This window comes from Phoca vitulina, unplaced genomic scaffold (assembly GCF_004348235.1).
Source record: "Phoca vitulina isolate PV1807 unplaced genomic scaffold, GSC_HSeal_1.0 scaffold20, whole genome shotgun sequence".
Classification (NCBI taxonomy): domain Eukaryota; kingdom Metazoa; phylum Chordata; class Mammalia; order Carnivora; family Phocidae; genus Phoca; species Phoca vitulina.
Window position 1 is genome coordinate 14,892,796 of NW_022589723.1, and position 25,872 is coordinate 14,918,667.

Consider the following 25,872-nt stretch of genomic DNA (forward strand, 5'->3'; position numbering starts at 1 on the left):
AATAAAGCTGATGGTGGAGGTGAGGGCCCCTGAATTTGTAGGAGACACCATGGGGCCTTTGGCACCAAGATTCCTGGTAATGATGGGGATATGAGGTACAGGAAACATGAGGAAACAAATGAGATAATCAAAATCTCATAAGGAACATACGTATCTGGAAGATAAGCTTACCAAATTCCTTAATACAGTGATGTTCCATGGGAATATCGTGTTGTCAGTCAGTGTTTTATCAGTTGTTATTCCTAAATATTTCAACTTTTAGAGAACTGTTGTATGTGTTTATTTTTTGATTTAAAGACAACACAAACAGATGGGGGGATGAGAAAAACGGGTGAAATGGAGAGGGAGATACAGGGTTCCAGTTATGGAATGAATAAGCCATGGAAATAAAAGGCACAGCATGAAGAATACAGTCAGTGATATTGTAATAGCATTGCATAGTGACAGATGGTAGCTGCACAGTGTAATGTATAAACGTGCTGAATCACTATGTTGTACACTTGAAACTAACATATCACTGTGTGTCAACTATATTCAAATTAACAAAATTTAATGAATAAGTTATAAATAAATAAAAATAACACAAGCAAAAGATTGGGGAATGACTTCTTCCAGGTATGTTTACTGCCACACTTCTTCAAAATACTAGTCTTAAAATGCCTTAATTTGTTAAAGACTCAGTTTAATGTTTGAGTTGATAGCAATAATTTAAAAGTAATATTTAAATATACTAATAAGGGTTCATATACACAAACCACTTACCATACTGATCAAATATCTGTTTTCCAAAACACTAAAATATGTGTGTATGAGTATGCATCTTCAATATCTAAAGGTTACATACTTAATGGTGAAAGACAGAATGTTTGCCCCTTAATACCAGAACAAAAGACAAGGATGTCTTTTCTTTTCTTCTTTTTTTTTTAATGAGGTATTTTATTTTATTTTATTTTATTTTTAATTTAAATTCAATTAATTAACATATAGTGTATTATTAGTTTCAGAGGTAGAGTTCAGTGATTCATCAGTTGCATAGAACACCCAGTGCTCATTACATCATGTGCCCCCTTAATGTCCTTCACCCAGTTACCCCATCCCCCTATCCACCTCTCCTCCAGCAACCCTGAGTTTGTTTCCTATGATTAAGAGTCTCTTATAGTTTGTCTCCCTCTCTGGTTTTGCCTTATTTTATTTTTAAGGATATCTTTTCTTAAAACTGATCGGTAGTCCTTAGCCAGTAAAATAAAGCAAGAAGAAGGCAAAATGCATTAAAAAAAAAAAGATAGAAGGATAGAAGTAAAATTTTCCCTATTCATAAATTATATGATTGTTGTTGGGGAGGAAAAATAATTTTTCTCTACTCTCTTTTGTTCTTGACTGAGACCCCCTGTATCAAAAGACAGATTCATAGGAGAAAAACAAACAGAAGTTTAATAACATGTGTACCTTCTATATACATGGGAGATACCCCAGAAAATGGAGTAATTCCCCCAAATGGCTTAAGCTAACAGCTTAAATACCATCTTCAGCTAACTACAAAAGAAAGATGTTGGGGGGCTGAGAAGAGGGGAGGCCTGCTAATTGGGGGATTACCAGGAAAAACACAGTAACAAGTAAGGGTGTGGTTGTTATGCAGATATAAATCCTTCCCTTCTCCACTGATAAGAGTTTCCAGAGAGTTAGTCATCTTTCTATTCCTTGCACAGAGAGGGAGCGACACTCTTACAGATGGAGGTTCTCTAATAAATGGAAATGTTTCTTACAAAAGGGCAACTTCTACTCTGTTTTTCAGAGGTTCTTCTGTGTCTGCACCTTCTTCCAAATTATAAACCTAAAATAATTCTTATGCCCAAGGCATATCTGGGGGTGGCAAATTCTGCTCCCCTTCATTGTCTACATAGAAAATACTAAGAAATATTGAAAAAAAGAAAACCCTGTGAGAAAAATAAGTGCATTTATTATTTTTTTATTTTTTTAAAGATTTTATTTATTCATTTGAGAGAGAGAATGGGAGAGAGAGCACGAGAGGGGGGAGGGTCAGAAGGAGAAGCAGACTCCCTGCTGAGCAGGGAGCCCGATGCGGGACTCGATCCTGGGACTCCAGGATCATGACCTGAGCCGAAGGCAGTCGCTTAACCAACTGAGCCACCCAGGCGCCCGAAAAATAAGTGCATTTAACAAGGTTGCAGAATAAAAAGTCAACATAAGAAAAGTAATTGTATTTCTACATATTAACAACAAACAATTGGAAAATTAAGTTAAAACTAAGGCCAAAAAAAATTTAACAATGTTTGGAGGAGGCACCTGGCCATGGGTGACGTGTTCCAGGGTCCAGGGAGTGAGGGCGGCCAGTCGGCTCCAGGGCCATGAAGCCCTTGGGAGGAGAGGGAGCAATCTTTTTGGAAGCTGCTCCTTGGAGCAGGCCCAACAGGATGGCATCTAGTATTTTTGGACCCACTGAAGAGCCTCAGAACATACTGAAAAGGACCAATCCTCCAGAGGGGAAAGGAAGTAGTATCTTTGACGAATCAATGCCTGTGAAGGCTCAGTGTCTGAACCCACCTGGTGGGAAGACCAGTGGTATTTTGGGTCCCCCAGTCTCTGCCACTTCACCTTTGGCACACCCAAACAAACCCAAGGACCACGTGTTCTTGTATGAAGGGGAAGACCCCAAATCGGCCCTTAAAGCTACAAGGAGCACCTTGCCCAGAGAAGAGCCGGGTGACAAGGGCAGCCCTGGAGAAGCGGGCTGAGCCCAGCAGCCTGTGCCCATGCCCACGGGTGACAGCCGCGAGCCCAGGTTGGGCCTGCAGTCTGCTTCTCAAAACAAAGTCCTGAGCCTGTCTGGAGGTGGCTGCTTCCCCTGTAGCCAGACAAGACACCAGAAAGGCAGGATTTCAAATAGAGTTTCTTCTAGCCCAAAGGACGGGAGATGCTCTGTTGTGTATCTGAAGCTGCTGCTCAGGCTCCATTGGCATCACAGAGCCGTGGAGCACCCCGCCTTCCTGACCGCTGCCAAGAGACATGTCCTGGTGGGGATAAAATGTGACTTCCTGTGTGCGTACTCCTTTATAACTGCAGATGTGACAGGACTCTATGAGGGGCTCGAGGGCAGGTGGTACAAGGCCACGGTGCGACCTGGTGACTCGGAGTTGCCTATGGCCTCATTGCACCAGCTGGCTGACCTGGGGTCCAGGAATCACTAAGTAACAGAGTTTACAGCCTTGGCAAGAAAATAAAAAACAACCTTGTCTGTTGCTGTCGGATAGAGGAGCAAAGCTGTAAGCCAAACACTAATGGCAGGGAGTGAGCGTCTCTGGCCGGTCCCTGGGATGCTCACACCACACCGTTCACTGTGGCGTGGTTTCTGACCCTGGGACTACAGCTGCTGGCCCCCAGCAGCTCCTCTCCAGTCAGTCCCATGTGTGTTGCTCTGTACTCTTCTTGAGACACTTCAGTTGCTTGTCCTCAACAACTGTTTTTTTTTTTTTTTTTTTTTAGAAGTTTTTTTTTATTTATTTGACAGACAGCATGAGAGCGGGGAGGGGCAGAGGGAGAAGCAGACTCCCCGCCGAGCAGGGAGCCCGATGTGGGACTCCATCCCAGGACACCAGGATCATGACCTGAGCCAAAGGCAGACGCTTAACCAGCTGAGCCACCCAGGCGGCCTATCCTCAACAGCTGTTAACAAAAACCAAAAAGTTGTTTTCAGTCTCAGCTTTACGGAAAGATTTTGTGCCCTCATGCTCTGAGGTACTCTATTTCTGGCATCTAAAAGCTTGGCCAGATCTTACTAGCATTCTCTGTCTTTCTTTTCCAGGCTGATTTTGCTGTGAATGATTCCCTTCTTTTCTCATCAGGCTACAGTCTAAGTCTTTGCCCATCACCAATGATGTGGACAGCTCCTTTCACAAGTCACAGTTCTTCCTGTTTAGAAGGCCCCCTGACTTCTAAACTCTGTCCACATGCATCCAGATAAAAGGGGTTATTTAAATCCTTTATCTATCTTACTTTATTCCTATTGATGGTGGGAAGAAGAGATGCTCCAGAACCTTGGGTTCTTGGGTTTGAATCTTTAATAATTAAAGAGCTCTTCTAAAACACCAGCTTTACATAAGTGACTGTTGACTCTGATCTGTTTCTGACACCTTTCTAGGATAAAGTCATTTGCTCTGATACAGCAAAGAGGAAGAAAAGTTTGCTTAGCACTCTTTATAAAACTTTGCAGAGCCTCTGGACCATATTCAGTTTCCAGAAGAGACCTGGAGACCTTGGGCCAGAAGATTGAGTAGTTTGATAAGGAAGTCTCAAGCGGCCAATTCCATGATTCTTGCCAGGAAAGATAGTGGGCTGGCCAGAGTCATTTTGCTTTAACCCCTCAGGCAAAGAGTTTCTCCCATTTGGCCCCTAAAGGGCTACAGTCTCAGTTCTTATACTTCAGTCATGTTGGACCAACAGTTAACAGAGGACAGGGTTTGGGTGGGGGTGGCTATTGGTATGAGTGCCTATAAAGCTAATGCCAGGTGCTAAAAATACCTGCATTGTTGTTACAATTTTGAAAAGCAACAACATTATTTAGTCACAGTCACAGAGGCCTAGACACTTAAGTGCCTGCAGGAGTGAGCTATCTACTGAGCTCCACCTCTTACACCTGGAGCATTGAAGAGATCTGCGCATGGTTTTGTTAAACAAAAACCGATTTCCCCCCTTTCAACTGCCCTGTTCACTCATAAGGAGTCAAGAAACTCATTCCTTGCTACTCTCTCAAGTACTTCCTGTCTCCACCCTTCAAATGGCCATTTATAAGAAAGTTTTTTCTTATAAATCCAGAGCATTTTTTCTCCCATTAAAAAATGTTGTAAGTGGTGGTTAGGGTTTAACCCCAAACACACTAACTTGCTTAATAGCGCAATATTCTAATGGTTGAAATGAACTGCCATTTATAACTATGTTTTGTTTTGCTTTTTAATATGCAAGAAAATGATTTGTGAATTTCAAGTTGGATTGCCAGGAACCCTGACCTGTAGTGCTGGCCCCTGTGGCTTCCCCCCTGCCCTCAATGTCCACCCAGTGAGAGGAAGAGCTCTCTAGTTCTGTCCACTGGCAGGGAGCTTGGGTGGAGATGGAGGAGGCAGATGTGGGAATGGAGGTGAACATGAACTGTAGCAAGAGCCTCTGCACAGCAAGACAGATGCCCTGCCTCACTTTTCTTCCCATCTTTCCCTCCCTGGGGCCATAGAAATGGGTTTAGAGTGACTGGTAGTATGGTCACTGGGAGAAGTAGGAGAGGAGTTTCTGCTGCTCCTGTGAGCCCAATGGGGGTCACCATTTATATTTGGAAAATGCTCTATATATTAGGGACTTCCTGTATTTGGAAGATTCATTAACTCTTAGCATCTTTTTCTCAACTTCTACGCTGCATTGAAAAATTATTAGTCTGTATTTTTATTAAGCCTTAAAACTTTTAAAAAGTTTTTTTAAGTTAAAATAGTTGGTGCCAACCATTTTCTAGAGCTGTATCAAAAACAAGAAGGCTGTACTCACATCACAATATAGTTTTGATAGGGACATTTTGTTGTTTTTACAAAGCAGGATTGGGTATAACTATTGAATGAAACTTAGCAATCATGTAAAAAAAAGAATTTAACAATGTTTAATTAACATTAAAAGAATATCTAAATAAACAGAATGATAAACCATTTTCAAAAACTGAAAGACTCAAACTGTTAAAATGTTCATTTTCCCCAGATTAATCAATTTATTCAATGAAATCTCAAATTTTTAGTAGTCTTTTTTGTTGATGAACTGATTCTAAAATTTATTTGAAGAAGCAAAGGACTTAAAATAGTCAAAATCTTGAAGAAGAACAAAATTGGAGGATGTACATTGCCTGAATTCAAGACTTATAATATAGTTACAGCAATCATGATAACATTGTATTGCTAGAACGATAAACTTACAGATCAATGGAACAGAATAGAGATTCCATAAATAGATCATACATGTATGATCAAATAATTTTTGGAAAGGTGTCAATTCAATTCAATGAAGGAAAAAAGTCTTTTCAACAAATGTGCTAAAGCAACTGGGCATCCCTATTGAAATTAATGAGCCTCAACCCAGTGTCTCATTATATGCAAAATTTAATTTGACACGAACCAGACCTAAATGTAAAAGCTAAAACTCTAAACTTTCTAGAAGAAAACAGAAGGGGAAAACTTCATGACCCTAAATTAGGCAAAGATTTATTAGATAAGATAACATAAAAAAGAGATAACAATCTTCACCTACATTAATATCTTCCTATCTTCAAGTGACATTATCAGGACAATGAAAAGGCCATCCATTGACTGGGAGAAAATATCTGTCATACCTGTATCTGACAAAAAAAGCTTGTATCCAAATCGTATAAAGAATCACTATAACTCAACAATAAAAAGTCAACCAACCCAATAAAAAATGGGCACTCATGTGGACACATATGCAAGAAAATATCCCCAACAAAAATCTTCATTTCTTTTAACTGTTACCATCATAGCCTGAGCCCCAGGTTTTTTGTCATAATTATTTTTGGTGATAACAACCCAGTGATAATACCCAAGCAGAATCTGCTGAAGTGAAGGCAGAGAAACCCCACATATAAAGATAATAAGGTTTTAATGGCTATTCTATTCTCACACGTACCCAGCCCATTACAGAGCTATCATTTAGCTTTATAGCATCACAATCATATAAAGGTTAACTGCAATGCTTCATGCTCTTTCCCTTATCCTGGAATTTTCCCAGGGCTATCCACTGAAGAGCAGATTGATCTCATCTCAAACCCAACAGAATTGGGATAGGAATTTTACATCGATTTAACCAAATAGACTGGCAAAATGCGATCCCTTTGCTGCATAAACAAAGATGTACCTAGAAATGTTATTGTATTAGTGTATTTGAACACTACATCTAATCAGAGCATAATGATTTAATTACTGTTTTATTACACAGGTAAGTAATGTCTATTAAATCAAGCCTCTTAAATGCCATTCATGCTTACATGATCCTATAAAAGAAGTTCCTGTTAGTTTTCTTAATAGAGGAAAAGCTATAAATAGGCACATCTCAAATTATGCAAGTATCACCCTGAAATTTATAAACCATATTATTAAAATTGAATCCATTTCATCTCCATTAATGTTTTAAATTTGAACTTTTTTTCTGAATTTGAAAGTAATACATGCTCAGGGCGCCTGGGTGGCTCAGTCGTTAAACATCTGCCTTCGGCTCAGGTCATGATCCCAAGTCCTGGGATGGAGCCCCGCATCGGGCTCCCTGCTCGGCGGGAAGCCTGCTTCTCCCTCTCCTACTCCCCCTGCTTGTGTTCCCTCTCTCGCTGTCTCTCTCTCTCTGTCGAATAAATAAATAAAATCTTAAAAAAAAAAGAAAAAAGAAAGTAATACATACTCATAAGAAAAAATAGAGTATGCAAAAATGTAAAGGAGAAAAGAATTTCACTTAACCAAGTGATCCAGAAAAAATCATTAAAATTTTCAGTGTTACTTTTTATTACTTTTCATGACTTCTGTTTGTATACCTGAGATCATATAGTGACACATTTTTATGTTGCCTTTTTTATCGACCAGTACATGAATTATATATGTTAATTGCCTACTTAGGTTTAAAATAGGGGTAATTTTGTGTACACATTTTGGATAAACTGAAAATTAGAAAGACTGAAACAAAACATAAATTCCCACAGCCAAGAGATGAGTTTTACTGTACATTGTATTTCCATTGAATTCTTTTTCCATGCCATTATTACTATTTAGCATGTGTATGAAGTTTTAGGTCCTCAACTAATTTAATAAGCATATTGTACACATTTTTATTACACCCCTTACTAGCACTAGACTGTAATTTCTAAAACCCATCAAATTGTTTAGTGATATATGGTTTTTGTTATATTAATCTCTATTGCTTTGTTTCTAATGGGGTTAGATATGTTTTTGAGGTTAGACATGTTTTCATACATTCTTTGGTGTTTTTCCAATGGGGTTTTACCACTTTCTTAATAGTTTGTCACACTTTCTTTGAAATTACGATATCAACTTTTGTCTGGCATATCAGTTGCAAAGTATTTTCCCACTTTGCCTTCTAATATGCTTAGTTTTTTGCCATACAGATGTTTTAAAATGATCAGGCAATCCAATAGATCTCCAGTTGCGTAATTTCATATATTGCTTTCAAGTTTAGAAAGCCTCTATGTACCCAGCCCTTTGCTGATATTTGCTGACATTCCTTCTTTTAAATAAGTTTATTTCCTAGATATATACTTATTTTCAATAAGTATATATACAATATAATAATAAATAATATATATAATATATACAATATATTATATAATATATAAAATATATAATATATATCAATAAGTATATATATACTTATTTTCAATAAGTGTATTTCCTAGATATGTCCATTATAAAATCCCTACATATTTATATCTATTCACTTTATTTTTTTTTCTACTTACTAATCCTTTACTTTCCCTTTTCTTGCCTTCCTTATGGCTGCCTTTTTAAAAACTTTCTAGCTTCTTAAATAAGATGCTATCTCATTCATTTATCTTTCTTAAATCATAGCCCGTAGGGATGTAAATTTATCTTTGACTATTTTGGACTATTTTGGACTATCCTAGAAATTTTGATATATTCTATTCTCATTTCAATTATTTTCTAAAGACATTTTAATTGCATTTTTTATTCCCTCTTTAGCTAAATTGCTATTCAATGGAATCTTAATTAATTTTTAGTTTTGTGCATATTTGGACAAAAGATGTAAACTAGCCCATCATGTTACCATTTTTTAAAAGTTGAGGGTTTTTCATGGCTTTGGATAGGATTAAATTTTATAAATATTTCTCATACATTTGACAAAATATATATTTTCTATTTGTGAGCATAAATTTATGTTGTTCATAAGTGTTTGTGCTTATTTACTTTGTATCTTCATTTGCCGCATTACTAAGATAAAGCATCTCACTATAATGGTTTTTGAAGTCAAATTATTTGTAATATTTTTGTTGCTATATTTTATGTGTATGGAGATTTATTGTTGTTATCCCTTCACAATGGATTTTATTAAGAGAATTACCCACTGTCCCATTCAATGTTTTTTTTTCTCCTTGAATTCCATTATGATATTGTTATTGTGACTTTTGCTTCCATCTTTTTTTTTTTTGCATTTACTGTTAAGAGGAGAGTTTAACTCACATATAAATGTCATAATAAATATGTTTAATCTTAGTTCTTTTATTTGATGCCTTCTCTATTTTTTTTGGCTTACTAGGTACTTTGTATTTTTGTGGGGTTTTTTTTTTTTTGGTAGCCTTTGTTTATTTGCTTTTACCCCCTACATTTGCCAAGTAGAAATTTTATTTTTAGAGTTGGTTGGACAACTTGGAGTTGTCCATAGGTTTAACAAATATTTAAATGAACATCTTACTTTTTGAAAGTAATTTCTTAGAAAATGCATTTAAAATAGATATATTTAAACTGAAGACCCAAATGATACTATATGTAGTTGGAGTAGGGCACAGCATAATGTATGGCTGATAGATCTCAGTAAACTACTGAAAAATGTAACTATTATGAAAACAGGTCTATGGTTTGTTAATAAAAATATTTATTATAATTGCAATTATGCTAGAATTCCTAGAAGGAACAAAAAAAATAAATCAAAGAGATGATTTTCTTGTCACTATTTTCCCAACAAAATGTTATGACATCCTCTTTAGGATCATGTTGCAAACTACCAGCCATATTTCAACTCATGCATTTTAAAATATATTTAATAATTTCCTATTATGTTTGAGGGACTCACGAACAAATTATATATGGTTCCTACCATTATGAAACATACAGCCTCGTTGGGGACACAGATAATAAACAAGTAAAAAAAGGAACACACACAGACACACACACACACATAAACACACACACCTCTTGTCTTCTGAAAAATTTTCAGGTGTATTTTAATGAGGTGGAAATAAACCTCATATATTAAGTAATATATGTGAATAAGCCCATATATTAACATGGAAGTTCTAACTTAAATTTTATCTTCAGTGATGCTTTATTTCCACTGCTTGCCTTCCAGCTAGTTATAATCCTTAATATATTCACTTGGAATTTCCTCTGTCAGAATTTCTGCTAACACTTAATACATTGTCTTTCACAGAGCATATGCAACTTAGAGATATTTTAGGCCCAGGACAGTAAATACAGGCACTGATGCCACACTCCCACCTCCCAAGCCCATGGCAGACACTGGCCATCAGTACTGATGCCAATTTATTTTAAAGCTAAATATAGCCCAGGAATCACTTTTACCATAGCATTCTAGTTTGTACTAACCACCTAAAGTTTTTGAACATGAGATGAGACCTATTAGAAAAAGTTTTGTTTTGGAGTGAGCAAACTTATTGCTAACTAAAACTTAAAAATATAAAATAATTAGTAGGTCTGTATTTGTAAGAATCTTCTTGAGTAACAATTTTGTGGGTCAGAATTTTCAAACAGGGATTAATTTGAAAGTGAGGCAAATCAAAATATATTCTACCATACTAGTTATTCTTAGTCCTATGCCTCTTCCAGCTCAATTTTTTAGGACTGTTATTTGGAGATCCTGAACTAGAACTGTGGCATTACATATCTGTACCCTAACTATATTATCTCAGAACAACACTCTCCTTCTTTTGGTACAGATCCTTTCTTCAATTTATTTTTTTCATACAACTCACCCTTCATTTCTCATGTCATTAAGCATTACACTCTGTTATAACCACAAGGCAATGAGAAGGCTGAACATCACTGTAGTCCCAAAAGGCTTATTTAAGAATAGACATTGCACAATTGACGGTCTTATTATTTATTCAACAAGTATTTGTTGAGCATCTTCTATGTGTTGGGCAATGTGCTAGGCTCTTGAGATAAGTCACTCAATAGTACTGAAAAGCTTTCAGGCCACTGTAGGGCTTTCTAGGCGGGCAAGGCAGCGATGGAGCCAACCAATAAAGTGGACAGTAAACTATGCTATTAGAAGGTGATTTGGGTCTAAAAAAGAGCAGAGCAGATAAAGGAGATTGGGAAATACTGAGATTGGTGGTGGGGTGCATTTCTATATAGGGCCTTATGGAGAAGATGAAATTTGAGCGAAGATTTTAAAGAGGTAAAAGAGTTAGCCATGCATACAGCTGAAGGAAAGATGTTCCAGGCACAGGAAACGGCGGGTCTGGTGTGTGTGAAGAACAACAAGGATGCCAATGTGGCTAGAGTAGGGCAAACATGAAGGAGAGTAGGAGATGGCAGGGGAGGGGAAGGGCAGACAACTTAGGGCATGTCACTTTGCACAGACAATCGAAGTGGTACACAAAAAACAAAGATAGATATTAAATATGTTAATGTAATTAGCTCACTTAATTTAATTAAGTGTGGTTAGTAGGTTTTACACCAAAGGACAATAGGAACCTGATTCCCTACAGGAATCCCCTCTCACTTTTCAGCCCTTTAAAAATTTTCCCCGTCACTCCTTTAATTAAACAAGACCCGCAGAGTCCTATTATTTGAACGTTCTATTTCCCTAGTCTTTGCAAACTGCCTTAACCTTACCCACCTCTTTTCTAAATGCAACCTACATAACAAATTTTCACATTCAGAACTTGTGTTTTCCTACATTGAACATAATTACCTGTGAAGCGTTTTGTGATATTTCTTCAAAATAAATTATCTTACAGGGCATTTTGGGCTCCAAGTATGACCTAAAACAATTGGTTTGACTTCATTGCATCCTTGGCATGTGAACTGAAGTGGACATCATTAAAAATGCTAATGGTGCCCCATGTGTTCCCTTTAGACTTCTCTGCTGCTGTTGACACATGATTTCATGCAAACTCAACCAGCAACCTAAAGTGTCTCTGTGTATCTCCTGCATTTGTTCCAAGAGTGAGTCTCAAGTCTGAGGGAGGCAGAGTGATGCCTGGAAATTCAACTGACATGAGGAACACACGGGCCTCCTCCCATGCCCTCCATCGTTCCAGAAATAGCCATGCTCCAGCCTTGCTCGAGAGGCCACGGCATTGAGTCACACCACGCGCAGCTAATGTGTGACCCAGCAACTCTCAGCCAGCACTGTGGAGGATACACTAAGATAAGGCGGCTCTCACATTTTTAGCATTTGTACAATGTTTTATAAATTTCAAAACACACTCATGATTTTACCCTGCAAAGCTGCATAATATGTTGCCTTTAGTTTTTCTAATTGGAAATAACTGGAGAGCCAAAACTTACATATGTAAAATAGACAATAATCAAGTTCTAAACCCTGCAGCCCCAGCCATAATTGCATTCTCATGGTGTGGAATCAGCATAACTAGTTTTAAATCCTGACTCTGCCACTGACTAAATCCATGACTCTGGATAAATTACTAAAACTCCCTGTGCTCAGTTTCCTCATCTGCAGTTTTGGGCCAATTGGAAATTAGCAAGCATTATGCAAGGAGAGACTTAATAAATACCTACACATTAGGGCTTTTCCTCTCAGAGTCCCCCTTTTTGGATGCTTAAAGATGCTTAGGCTAGACAACAAAGTAATGAAAGGCGAGATGGAGGGAAGCCCTAGAGGTAAGAGGCCATGGTGAACGTTCCAGCCACAACAGATCTTCCAGCTGAATGTACCCACCTGAGGGACCTCAGCCATACTGTGTGGAACAGAAGAACCATCTGAGTGACCCCGATAAACCCACACAATTGTGAGAAATAATGAAACATTGTTATTTTCAGCTACTAAGTTTTGGAGTGATTTGTTAGCAATAATAGACAACTAAAAGAGTCAACATATTCTTCTTTTGATTTAATATTTAAACCACTTAGAAATTACGATTGCAATATATTTTTATTTATTATATTTGTTTAGACAATAGCAAGTCAAGGAGAGAAGAAAAGTTCTATCACTAGACCTGGAAATGGATATAGGAATTAGGTATTATAAGGTGATAAAAAGTTATTAATATCTGGCAGTAGAATTTCTCTTGGGCTCAGAAATGCACTTGTTTAGAAAAGAGAAAATTCCTTGGTAAGTGTGTCAGGTAGGATTAGGTTTGACAGCATAATGGAAAAAACACAGATAACACAACAATGGCTTAAATAAGATAGATGTTTATTCCTCTTGCATTCATAAACAAAACCAAAGGAAGACAGTCCAGAACTGACATGGTAGCCTCTGGTTTTCTGGGACCCAGGCCTTTTCTATCCTGACACTCTGCCATCTAATGGCTTTGCCTCATGGCCCATGGTGGTTGATCAGGCTCTGAAATTCAGGTCTGTATTTCAATTAGCAGGGGAAAAAAACAGAAGGGTGGAGGAACAGAAAACTGCACAAAACTGTTTACATCTCAAGGAAATGAAGTTAAAAGACCACACATAGCTCTAAGGAATGAAGAGAAAGGTATTCTTTTATACAGCTACGCAATATATGATGTACACCCTGCATATGGCCAATAGCACTTCACAAAGACTACCTTATTCAAATTACTTTGTATGAAAGGAATGTGTATGTGTGTTTGTAATTTGGTGAAAAGACAGTTATATATGAGAAGATGGGGATAGAGAGTGACAACAATGTGAGAGAAAATCCCAGAAGGGGAAGTGGCTAACACAATGTAAGCCTCCCAAAGTTTTCTGAAGAAATTTTGGGGAGGACTTCATACTTTGAGAGTCTGCAAAATAGAGATTCAAGCAATCATTTCTTTCTTTCTTTTAAAAAAGATTTTATTTATTCATTTGAGATAGCGTGAGAGAGCACAAACAGGGGGAATGGCAGAGGAGAGGGAGAAGCAGGGTCCCCGCTGAGCAGGGAGCCCGATGCCAGACTCGATCCCAGAACCCTGGGATCATGACCTGAGCTGAAGGCAGACACTTAACTGACTGAGCCACCCAGGTGCCCCACAATAATTTCTTTCTTTACTTTTTATTATATACATTTTAAAACATCCACAAGATTAGAAGTAATGACATAATGAATCCCCACATATCCATCACCCAGTTTCAGTAATCTTAACAGATGGCTAATCTTGTTTCATTTGTACACCACTGACTTTTGCTTCCTCCCAACACTGAATTATTCTGAAGCAAATACCAGACATCATATCACAAGCTAATGTTTTCTAGATCACAAAGGACCAAAGGCCCTGAAAGCATCTGGAGTAAACGTGGAAAAATGCATGAAGTTAATGATTGTGGAGTCAAAGAGAGGAATTGGGCAACAGTCAGAGAAAACAGTGGAGAGTATGAGCAGTTGAGAATTGAATAAAAATGAAATATCTGAAGAACTTTAGGGTAAGTAAGTAACCAATATAAAAATAGGAAAAAGACTGCATGGATAACATAAAAGACAAAGCAGTGGATTTGTGAAATAGTGAAAAAGGCACACAAAAAGAGAAGAGGAAATTATTCAGGTTACAGAATGTTCAAGGAGTCGCCGACTGGGTAACAAAGGAAGACTTAAAAGATAAAGATGAAAGGGAAAAGTAGAGAGGTCAATGGCAAACACTGCTCATTATTTGCCTGATATCCATTCTCTTCTCTCTCCTGAGTAACAGAACCCTAGTTGTATTCAAGCAGCAGTGTGTCCTGCTAACAGTGACATTTCCCAGCTTCTCCTTGCACCCAGAACAGGTGAAAATCATTGCAGAGAGCTTTGGAAAGGTCTTTCAAGAAGGTTGACTCAGCAGTGGGGCTCACTTTCTACCCTTCTACCCTTTAACCTTTCCCCTCTATTTCTAGCATAGAGACAAGTGATTACTGGAGTCCTAACAGCCATCATCAGTCAAGAGGCAGTTCTGGGAATTTGGAGCTTGCATCCCTCACGACTGTGGGGTTACCACGTTGGCTGTGGCCTGCTGAACTCCACTCTGATAGGGAGAGACAAATAAAAATCACTTTTTTGGGGTAAAGGGGAGGTCTCTGTCAAATTTAAATAAAATAATATAAGTACAGTAAAAGAAATACAGTGAAAAGTCTTGGAAGGAAGATAGGGGATTTTTACTGAACAAAGCAGAATGAATGAAACATTTTCCATTGATCAGGAGATGTTACTTTTCTGTAGGCAGTGTCTCTCCCAGTTGAATTTTTTGATGAAAAAGGTTAGGCATCAAACATTTCCTGCAGAGCAGTTCTCAAAGCTGAGCCAGAATCAAAGACCCAGTGGTGTTACCTGTTACTACTTATTAATTATTACTATTAGGACTAACCTCTTAAAATCCTATAGCACTTTATCAATTTCACAGTACTTTCATATAAATTACCTGATATCCATTTGTCCATTGATTTGGCTAATATACTTTGAGCACTTAATATGTGCACATTATTATAGGAGCCATGTCTGGGGAATAAAGCATTGTATGGATTGATAGTATCGGGTAAGGCCCAAAAAATAGTTACCATTTATTGATTGATTAAACTATAGAAGGCTCTATGTGAAACATCTTACAGATATTTTCTCATTTAATTTCATAACAACTTTATGTGGTGATTATTGTTAGCTATCCCTCTGTTTTCACTTGAGAATCTTTAAAAGAGATTAAAATCTGCCAAGTTCACTCAACTAGAAAGCAAAAGTACTGGTATCCAAATCTGACTCTTATGTCTCCAGATAATTTTAATTCAAAGTGGAGAATGTTAGATGTCTAAAAAAGATATAAATACAAGTGAGATACAAAGTATGTAGAATACAGATTTGTGTTCTGTTTCTTCTTCAGAAGAAACTAAGTTGCAAATAACTTAGTGATTTACCTGACTTGCTTTATTTGTCCTGCTCATGTTTCTAATACAGGCCACACCAATGATCCTTTCTGCCCCCAGCCCACCCACTATACATCTTGCTGCCAGAGATCATAGGGGAAAGGGTGGAAAAAGAGCAAAGAATATTTGCTTACTGCTGGCCAGAGTTATTGTACTAAATCCAAAGGCCTGTGAGTGATGGAAAGTAGTTCAAAAGGAAAAAAAAAAAAAAACAAGTCTTCATTTTAATCCAATCTACTATTTGTATGATAAATAGTAGCATGCCTAACACTGTGTCACCTAATGGGAAATCCCCTAATGGTGGACTAGATTTATGCTCTATGACCAAACCTTAGAAGACTCACATCATTTTCCTGCTTCTTCTATGTGAAACAAGGCTTCAGAACTTAGGCCAGCAGTGAGGGGTTATATATATATTTTTTAGCCTTGCTTTAAGTGAACATAAATTAATCCTAGTGAAAACTGAGGGGGAAGGTGGAGGTTCTGGGGAAGGGAGAAGAATGGGAAAATGCAAAATAGAATTGTCAGATTGGGCAAATAAAAATATAGAGCACCCAGTTAAATTTGAATTTTGGATAAACAATAAATAACTTTTTAGTATAAGCATGTCCCCAAATCCCAAATAATGCATGGCTAACAACAGCTTTCAAAATAGAGATGATTTGTGGTCCCAAATATTGCATGGCATGTGGACTTATGCTAAAAAATTACTAGTTGTTTATCTGTAATTCAAGTTTAATTGGGTGTCCTGTATTTTATCTGGTAGGTAGGCCTAGTCAAAAAAAAAAAAAAAGAGAAGAAAAATTTAACAAATTTATCAAAGTTCTTAACACATTTTTTGTTTGTTTCTTTGTTCTGAGATTCCAAATATAGCAAAACTTGAGAAAATTCCAAAAAGTGTTACAAAGTTTATGGAGTGTTTATATCTTTTTTTCATTTTACAAATTAACACTTCTAACTCAATGAGGATATATTTTTACCGTTCACTACATAATGATAGCATATATATTTTAATATTAAACTATCATATACTTTAGGTAGTGTGGTCAAATAGTGGGAAACAAATTTAAAAGTTCCAGTTTACTTTAAATTGTATAAGTGTATCCCAGTTATTTTATGTATTTATTATTTGGAGGTAATGACAAAGTCTAAATTGCAGGGCTTTTATATAGTATTATGCTGGGGGTCAAATCCCCTCCTCTTTCTCTCTTAATTGATTGTCTCTGTCAGCCACAGAAGAGGGGACTGAGCAACTGCTTGGGACATCTATTTCAACACTAGGTACAGAAAGTCATCTTCTAGATTTGGGGACTGTAGTAGTTTCCTTTGGCTGCTATAACAAATCGCCACAAACTTGGTGGTTTTAAAACAACATACATTTATTTCCCTACATTTCTGGAGGCCAGAAGTCCAAAATCACTTTTCCTGGATCAAAATCAACATGTAGGTAGGACCGTGCTCTCTTAGGAGGCTCTTGGAGAGAATCCCTCTCTTGCCTCCTCCAGCTTCTGGTGGCATTCCCCGGCTTGTGGCTGCATCATGCCAATCTTTGCTTTTGTGATCATGTTGCCTTCTCTTCTGAGTGTCAAATTTCCCGCTGCTTCTTATAAGGACATGGCAATTGCATTTAGGATGAGGATAATCTCCCCACCTCAAGATCCTTAATTAATCACATCAGCGAAGTCCATACTTTTGCCACATAAGGAACACTGGAGGATTCAGGGATTAATACATGAATGTCTTTTGGGAACCATTATTCAGCCTGCCACAGGGACTGAGGGGTTGCCTTACACAGAGCAGGGTCCCTGAAGAACACAAATTGGCTTAGGTGGGCTTAGCCAGGAGTCAGTTTAGCTGGGGATGTCGTTCACTGATTGTGAGGAAAGATCTGGAATTCAACCTTGAAGTCTTGGTTATCTCACACACACACCTGAAGTCATGAGCCTGGATTGTATTCCCCTCATATTTCAAATACATGTCAGAGGCAGAGTCCATGATCCCACTAAAGAAAACAGTTCTAGTGGTGTTGGGGCCAATCATATGTCCTTGATAACCTGAAGTTCTGCCCATTTCATGACTTTTGGTCTCTTTTTTCTGCTATTAAGCTAAGTGTAGAGGAATAAATATGCATTATTTAGAAGTATTTGTTAACGTCTCTTAGGTACAAGGAATCACTGAAGGTGGAGAGAGAGCAGCCCCTGGGGCGGATTGTCAGGAATCCAGCCCCTGTTCCACTAATTACTGGCTACGTGACCCCCCCCCCCCCGCCCCTTGTGCATGTTGCCCATGTATAAAATAGTCTCTACTTTTTAAAGTTGTTGGGGATTAAATGAACTAATATATGTGCAAAGTGCTCAGAGTAATGACTGGCTTTTAGATGATGTTTCTAACTTACTGTTAGCTGCTCTTTATTTCAGTGGAGGAACCAAAGAAATAAATCCCTGTGTAAGACACAGGATAGCTGAGGCAAGATATATGAAAAACAAAACAAAACAAAACAAAACAAAACAAAACAAAACAAAAAAACAAAGCAACTTTTTTTTTTTGGTAAGAATTAAGACAATAAGTGCTTATAAGAGGTCTGAGTTTAGAGAAGTTTTTGTTTTTGCTGTTTGTTTTTAGAGCTCTGACTTAAGAGGCTCAGGAGTTACAGGATAGAACAATGGAAGGGAAAAATCCTACTTTGGAAAAGGCTGGTTGGGCAGTCTCTTCCATGGAGCTAGCAGGTAGCTTTAGCATGTGGCATTGGGCAGTCAGGGCAGGATGATAGTGTGGTAAGAATGCCAACCCCATGCAGCTTGTGCTAGTCTGGAGAAATGTGGAGCCCAGCTCGGATGCTTAGGAGCGTCTAACGTCGTGACATTCAACAAGTTAGAAAAAGTGGGTAAAATGTACAAAGAAGACTTGTTTTAAGGATTACATTAAACAATGTATGAGAAATCACCCAGCCAAATGTGAAAAGGTTTTAGTTTTCAACATGACCTATTAGTTGAGCTTCAGACAAGCATGTGATTGAAGGCTTCATTCCTTTAAATAGGATATAAAACCACTAACATTTGCATCATATTTAAAGGGCATTCATTCCCTGAACAGTTTTTTGAGCATATAGTATGTACTGGGGATTACATTAGAAGTTCTGATAAAGTTAGAGCATAACAAACTTCTGCCTGGAGAAACTTACGGACCAGTAGTAAAGGCAGTCACACGGAGAGAGAATACCACATGGGTGGAAAGAACTATCATGGAAATATGAATGGAGTGCTGAGGGGAGCCCTTAGAAAGGAATCTCTAATTTTGTCTGCAGGAACAGAGAAAAGTGAGTATCAGAATATTTCTATAACAACAGCAAAAAAAAAAAAACAAAAAAAAAAAAAAAAAAAAATAGGAGATGGGCTCTCAGTAGAAAATGGCATTAAAAAAAAATCGGATTGGACAAAAGATGGTTTTCCAGAATTTTGCTGAGATTTTTTGCCTATGAAGAAAGCTGAGCTGATAGTCCAGCCCCAAAGGTCAATGAATAGCTGCTAGATGATTACTAAGTGACACTCAGGAATAAATTTTATTAAAAGTGATATGTGACCTATTAAAAATACACATCCTTATATATAATACACAACACCTAAACCATCGCATTAACAAAATCAAAATAATGGGTTCTGCCTACTTAAGTGGCTGGCGGGGGGTGGGGGTGGGGATGTGGTGGGTGACCTAAAGGTCAGTCAGCTGTATGCTACCCCAGGACCTTTCCTCCTCTAGGAGACCTTAGGTTTTCAGAGCAGAGGTGGGGGCTTTGGCAGGGGAAGTTTAGAGCTGAGGGAGCGGCAGAAGCACGTGGGCTGAGGGGGGTGGGAGGACGCAGACGGAGGAGTAACCGGTGGAAGTGTCAAAGAGGAAGGAGTGGAGGGCTGCTGAGGTGAGAGAGTGTGGTCTGTGGGGGAGCAGCCGAACCGCGAGAGGAGGGCAGAGAGACCCACCGGGACAGAGGCGGCAGTGGGGAGCGTGCCTGCGTCGCTCGGTGCCGTGACAGCGAGGAGCGCGCCGCGGGGCCGGGTGGCAAGGGGAGTTTCCGTCCTCGCTCAAGTGGAGCCCTGCTCGGAGCTGCGCCAGCGCTTTCCGCCTGGGCCCGCGGTGCCAGACACCTGCCGAGTCCGAAGCGGGAGTCCGGCTGAGCCTTCGGCCCCCAAGTAAGTCTTGCCTTTCCTCTCCATTTGTCCTCCACGCCCCAGCCTCTTTATCTGCGGAGCTAAAAGCTCCTGTTGGGGGGCTGCGCGCAAAGCGCACCAGGAAGCTCCGGCGGCGTCCAGGGATGCTCCCAGCCTCCGGGCGCGCCCCGGCCGGCGCGGGGACCCGGCCCCGAGGCCCCGCCGCCGCGTTCGCCTGCGCAGCGCAGATGGAGGCGGCGGCAGAGTTGGTGGCACTGCTACTACCCGTCTTTTGTGTCTTGCCCGATCCCGGAGCCGTGCCAGGCCGGGGGGAGGGGGCGGAAGCCACTTTATGGCTCCTGGCCCCACCTCTTGCCCCCACCCCAAATCCTTCGGGATTTCAGTAAGCCGCGGACTCGGGCGTTAAGTGAGTGCCAAACCCCCCAACTGGGCTAGTTACATCCGGGTGGGCAGCCGGTCGGACCGCCACGCCGCCCCCTCTTCTGATTTTCTTTTTAGATACGGCAGCTTTAACTGGTGGGTTCTGGGAGCAAGGTTTACTGAGTGATTACGCGAGTCTAGGTGTAGGGAACGACTTACCTTCCCGTCTTTCTCGGGTTCTGGAGGGGAAAGGATGGGGGCACCGGGCGCCCCGAAGCCAGGAGCGTCCCGCGCTAGCGGGCTTGCGCACGGCCGGCGAGCAGGCGTTCGCTGGGTGGGTCCCTCCTCTGGCTCATTGTTCGCGGTGACTGTTCTTGGGGACGGGCTGAGCGACACAGACACTGCTCACGGGGCCGTAAATAAAAGTGACGACCTGGAGGAGTGAGGTCAAGGCTGCTCGGAGAAAAGGGCTTACCCAGTTTGGAAACGGACTTCTCTGAGCTGGGAGGGCAGTAGTAGTCGACACCGAAAACCGCTCCTAAGTGTGAAACTTAGATCTGACTCTAATTCACAGAGACAACCTAGTGAATGAAACCCTCGGAAACAGGGCGCGTATTTCCCCATAGAAATTGTTTTCCGAGTAAGGAAGATGGAGTTTTAAGTGTTATTGGCAACTGGCTGCTTTCTCTTGCTAGCTAGCACCTGTTTCTCTTAAAGGTTCCTGGGTGGGGTTTATTTTTTCGCCCCCTCCCCCTCTGTTTTTGAATGTGTATTTGTTCTATTTGTGTTTTCAGCGAGTTGAATTGCAGGGTTCCGCGGGGGAAAATCCGGTTTTAAAAACAAAGTGCAATTTCCAGTCTACAAACGGCCGAGCACTAGTATACACATTCATTGCTCTCCCGTCCTAGCCGCATGCTAACATTCATGGAGGCAGACATGTGTACCTGGAGTCAAAGAGAGACGGTTATCCATAGTTGGAGATGTCAAAACAGCTAGTGCTTGTTCATTTTGTTGGAGAGGAGGACACTCTTTGAGTTTTCCCGTTTTTCTAAATTACAGCGATATCACCTGTTCATGATGTCTATTCTTTAGCCCACTACAAAGGAGGTGCATTTTCCTGAGAAGGATATTCCTTCTTTCTCTAAGGTCCCTGGCTACTAATCAGAGTAAGCTCTTGACAAGAGGGATTTTTAAAATTTATATATATATTTGTAGCTGGTTGTAAATCCCAGTGGCTACTAACACAGCCAACTGCCCTGGTTATATTTTACTCTGACTTCCCTGATGGACCTGCTAAGTGCATCAGTCCGCTGAAGCCTGGAGTTCGAGCCCCCAGGAGAAATAATAGGAACACCTCTTTCTGACCACAGTCTGATTCCACAGGGAAGACCATGAGGAGTGAGGGTGTTGTTAATAGGGTATGGAAAACCGTGTGATTTATCCTAAGGAAGGAAGAGAGAGTTAGGTAGAAGATAAATAAAAATGGAAACCTGAGTAGGCATCCAACATACGCAGTTCCATAAATATACATGTGGAAAGTATATTGTGTTCTCTCTCTCTCTCCCCCCCATGCCCCTTACCACTCTTAATATTCATTCCTTAATCTTTTCCTTTGCAGTATTTGAGCCTCTTGTTTGTTTGTTTGTTTTGGCTTTGAAAAAAAACTTTTATATTTTCAATCTATTAATATTTTTACATTTTCAAGATCAATAGTGCTTATTGAGTACATAGGATTAGGATTATCTTTTAAGCTGTTCTTTTGTTTGTCTACTTGCATACCATGTCCAGTTTAGTATGAGACCACATGAACAATTAATCAACCAGGTTCTAATGAAGATTAAGACGTGGAAGGTATCCACAGCTATGTATAAACTGTAAACTCATTTAATCACCTTCCCACATGACCAGTTTTATCTAGTTGCTTGTTCATCTTCTGAAATCTCCTGACTCCAAATTCTTACCCAGATTGATTGCTGCACTAAATCTTGATTGTACAAAAAACAGAACTTAATTATTTTGGCCTCATTTATCAGTCAGCAATGTTTAGTGTTGCCAATTTAATTATATCATTGAAATATGCATGACTTTAAAGTATGTTGAAAAAGGTCCTTTTAAACGTGTTTCTTCAAAAAAAAAAAAGTCCTTGTGAATCCATAATTTCACTGCTGTGAGGCCCCCTAGCCATTTGTGTTTATTGAGTTTACTCTTCCACATGAAGAAAGAACCATTGTTTTGTTGTCTAGGAGCTGAAGGAAGATGGAAAGTGAGAAAAGAAATCAAGCACTTTAAAATGCTATTATTTTCTCTACTTGGGAAAAATATATTTTTTTAAGTAAACAGTGATTATTTTCTTAAAGATCTACTGAAACCTTACTGAAGGATACTGAGGAAAAGACATTTTCACGATAGAAATGCTAGCTGTTACTCAATACTCACAGAAGGTTGGTGTATATAAACATATATTTTTGAACCAATCTTATAACACATTTTCTTCTTTCTATAGAATTATGGAATGTTATTGAATCATTGTTATTAAAATATTGAAGTCTTATCAAAATCTATATTTAAATATACTGTCATTTTGAAAGTGCTTTAATTGTAATAGCCTGTTTGTTGAGATTAAAAAGAACATCATTGATGTCATGGTGTGCTTTGCATTTTAAAATAGTAGCTAATGAATTACAAACATTCATTACTCCACAACCACTTGCTGAAATTTCTCAGGACCCCCAAATAGAGAATTATTTGTACTATATACTATCATTCAGACTCTTGCTGAGTTTATGTTGATCCTCTTTTCTTCTTCACAATTAATTTCCTTTTAAAGTAATACTCTGTTGACTCTGAATCTTTTATTTTTATCTTATGTCATAAATTTATGTGTAAATATCTTCAACATTGTCTGTAAGGGACTTCCTGTTGGAAACATGTAGGGATTAGTGGGGGGGAAGAGTAAAGAGAGAGAGAACAACTTTTATTAAACCTGGAAAGAGTCAGAGCTTAACACAGGAAGAGAAGGGCAGGTTTCATTGAATAAATTCATTGAAGAATACTTCTTTGACCTTTAAAAGTCCAAGCTGTGTGGCACATAATATATATTTGAATAATTCAGGCACTAATCTTCACATATCATAAGGCAAAGTAATAGAGTATCATAGTGCTTTGCTTTGTTACATTTGAATGGTGACTTTGATTCTATTAATTTTTCTTTGTAATGAAAACTACCCACTCTTTTCTTTTTTTCTTTCTGTTTTTGTGCCATGTATGGGGTGTGTGTGGGAGGCTGGAGGGGAGGGAATGCTGTTCTATTTATGTAAAAATGAAAATTGTCAATGTTTATTTTGGAGACAGTTTGTTTAAAAAGTTCAGTTTGCTCTTACAAGTTTAGAACTTACTAAATATTTAATAAAGAAGATGAAGCTTGACACTCAATTTTTATAACTAGATGTGACCATAAACAAATTGGTTAAGTGATTCAAATAAGTGCATTTAAATCGTAAATTTAGTTTTCCTTCCCATAAACTAATATGAAGAAAAAGTATTGAATAAGATATTTTTAGTAGCCAATATTTGTTTAGACTTTTTTAAAAATAAAGATTAACGTAATTGAGTGATAAAAATGTAGAAATTTATGAAGTGAAGATATAGAGCAATGCAAATTGATTGTGTATACTTTTTATATATAGCTTATTTATGAAAAATTATTATTTTTAATCTCAAGAATAATGTGTATTTCTTAACTGATCATATTTTCTCTTTTGCTTTGGCCACTAGAAGGCTCAGAGCCAATCCGAGTCTAATTTATTGATCATATAAAGCTCTGTGGAATGCATGCGTGTATATGTTATATTTCTCAGTGACTTTACCTTATTCTATTTACGTATGTATTTTATTGAAATGTCTATTTTTTTTATTGTGTGGGGAGACAGACCATCAAAATGAATAGGAATAAGTGTTTAGAAATGCAATCAAATCTAAAAATGGTTATTAAGCAAATGCTGAGGACCCTAGCCAAACTTAGCATGACTTCTGATCTAAAGATACTTATATTCTGTCAGGAATGAGAAGCCATAAACACATAACGAATTAGCTAATAATGAGTCAACATATATTTGCACATCTGTTGCATTAAATTAGAAACCCAGACCTTATCTTTAATGATGCTCAGCTTCCACTTTCTGGAAAAACACTATTAATAGTACCAACCGGTAAAGCAAAGTAACCAAATCTTTTCATTAGAAAGAATTCCTCTCTGGGTATACTAAACTCCAAAAAGTCTGAGGATGTGAGAATAAAAATAAGTGTTGGAAAGATCATTGTGATTCTTTGGTAGTGGAGATTTTCAGACATTTCTCTTCTCTTTCTCTCTTCCCCTCTTCCTTCTGTCTCAAATTGGCTTTTCTGCTTGCTACCTAATCAGCCAGTGGCTGGGCCTGACTGACAGGTATGGCAATTCTGATGGCAAGCTCACTCCACCAGGCTGTCAGCTTATGAAATTTCTGGATATGTAAATACAGTATTTTCTCTAAGTACTGTACTTAAATACAGTAGTTAAATATAAGCACCCACTGGTTGTTTCCCTTTGTACTTGAATCAACAACCATTTTAAGCTTTTAGAAGGGACCACCCACAAAACTGTTCTTTTTGACTGTTGAAAAACTCAGGGAGAGAAAATAAAAAGTAAAAAGTTGAAAAAAAAAAGTAAAAACTTGAAAAAAATTAGAACTAAATTATTGACCCAGGGTAACATGTTTATGGCTAAGGTCACAGACTCTGAATTAAACTTCCAAATCTGACTAGCTACCTCTGGGTATAAATCTGATTCTCATCTTCTCTGTCTCCCACATAGACACCATTTTTTCCCAGACATCTCAATTATGGTTAATGTTAAAAATAATTTAAAGTCTAAAACACAGATATGTTGTCCTGAACTGAAGCAAACTCTCAAATAGACGATGATAAATATTGATGATTTAAACGTAGCCTTTTAAGAAGCACACTGGATACAATGAAAATCTGTGTATTGGTACATTTACTGTGCTTCCAATTATGATATAAATAGTGAATAAAGCTTTAAAATTTTCATTAATGTTTCACAGACATGCAAATTAGCTACTGACATCTAAGGTGCATGCCATGTGATGATTCTTAATTGGCAAGTGAACCTCAGAGGGTTATGTATAGATTACATTGCAACAAAGTACTGGAGTAAATTCTCATTGTGCAGCTCAATTCAAATTGATGTTTTAGCTTTGATTCTCTTCACTTTTTTTTTGTATGCCTCTTGATCTCTAAAGCCTCTCAGAAATAAGCTACCTAAGGTGCTAAATATGTAATTAATAACATTTGGGTAAAGAATTTGTCTTCAAATTATCCCTAAGAGATTTGGAGACCAGTTAAGTATTCCTCACCAGCTTGTTCAGGTATGAATAACTCTTGGGGCTTTGAATTTGAACTCAGAGATTTGGTAACATCCATCCAAAGCACATAGGATAAATGTTCACATA

General features: G+C 38.4%; 1 protein-coding gene and 1 pseudogene across 1 annotated transcript in view; both read left to right on the forward strand.

Moving 5' to 3' along the window:
* The first annotated feature begins 2,310 nt into the window (after positions 1–2,310).
* Positions 2,311–3,206, forward strand: LOC116640518 (annotated as a pseudogene).
* A 16,498-nt stretch (positions 3,207–19,704) lies between these two features.
* The window catches only part of SEMA6D (semaphorin 6D), a 593,940-nt gene continuing 587,772 nt past the window's right edge, over positions 19,705–25,872 (forward strand). Inside the window, exon 1 of the mRNA XM_032417865.1 lies at positions 19,705–20,026. The gene's annotated coding sequence lies outside the window, so the exon portion shown is untranslated. The remainder of the gene's footprint in view (positions 20,027–25,872) is intronic.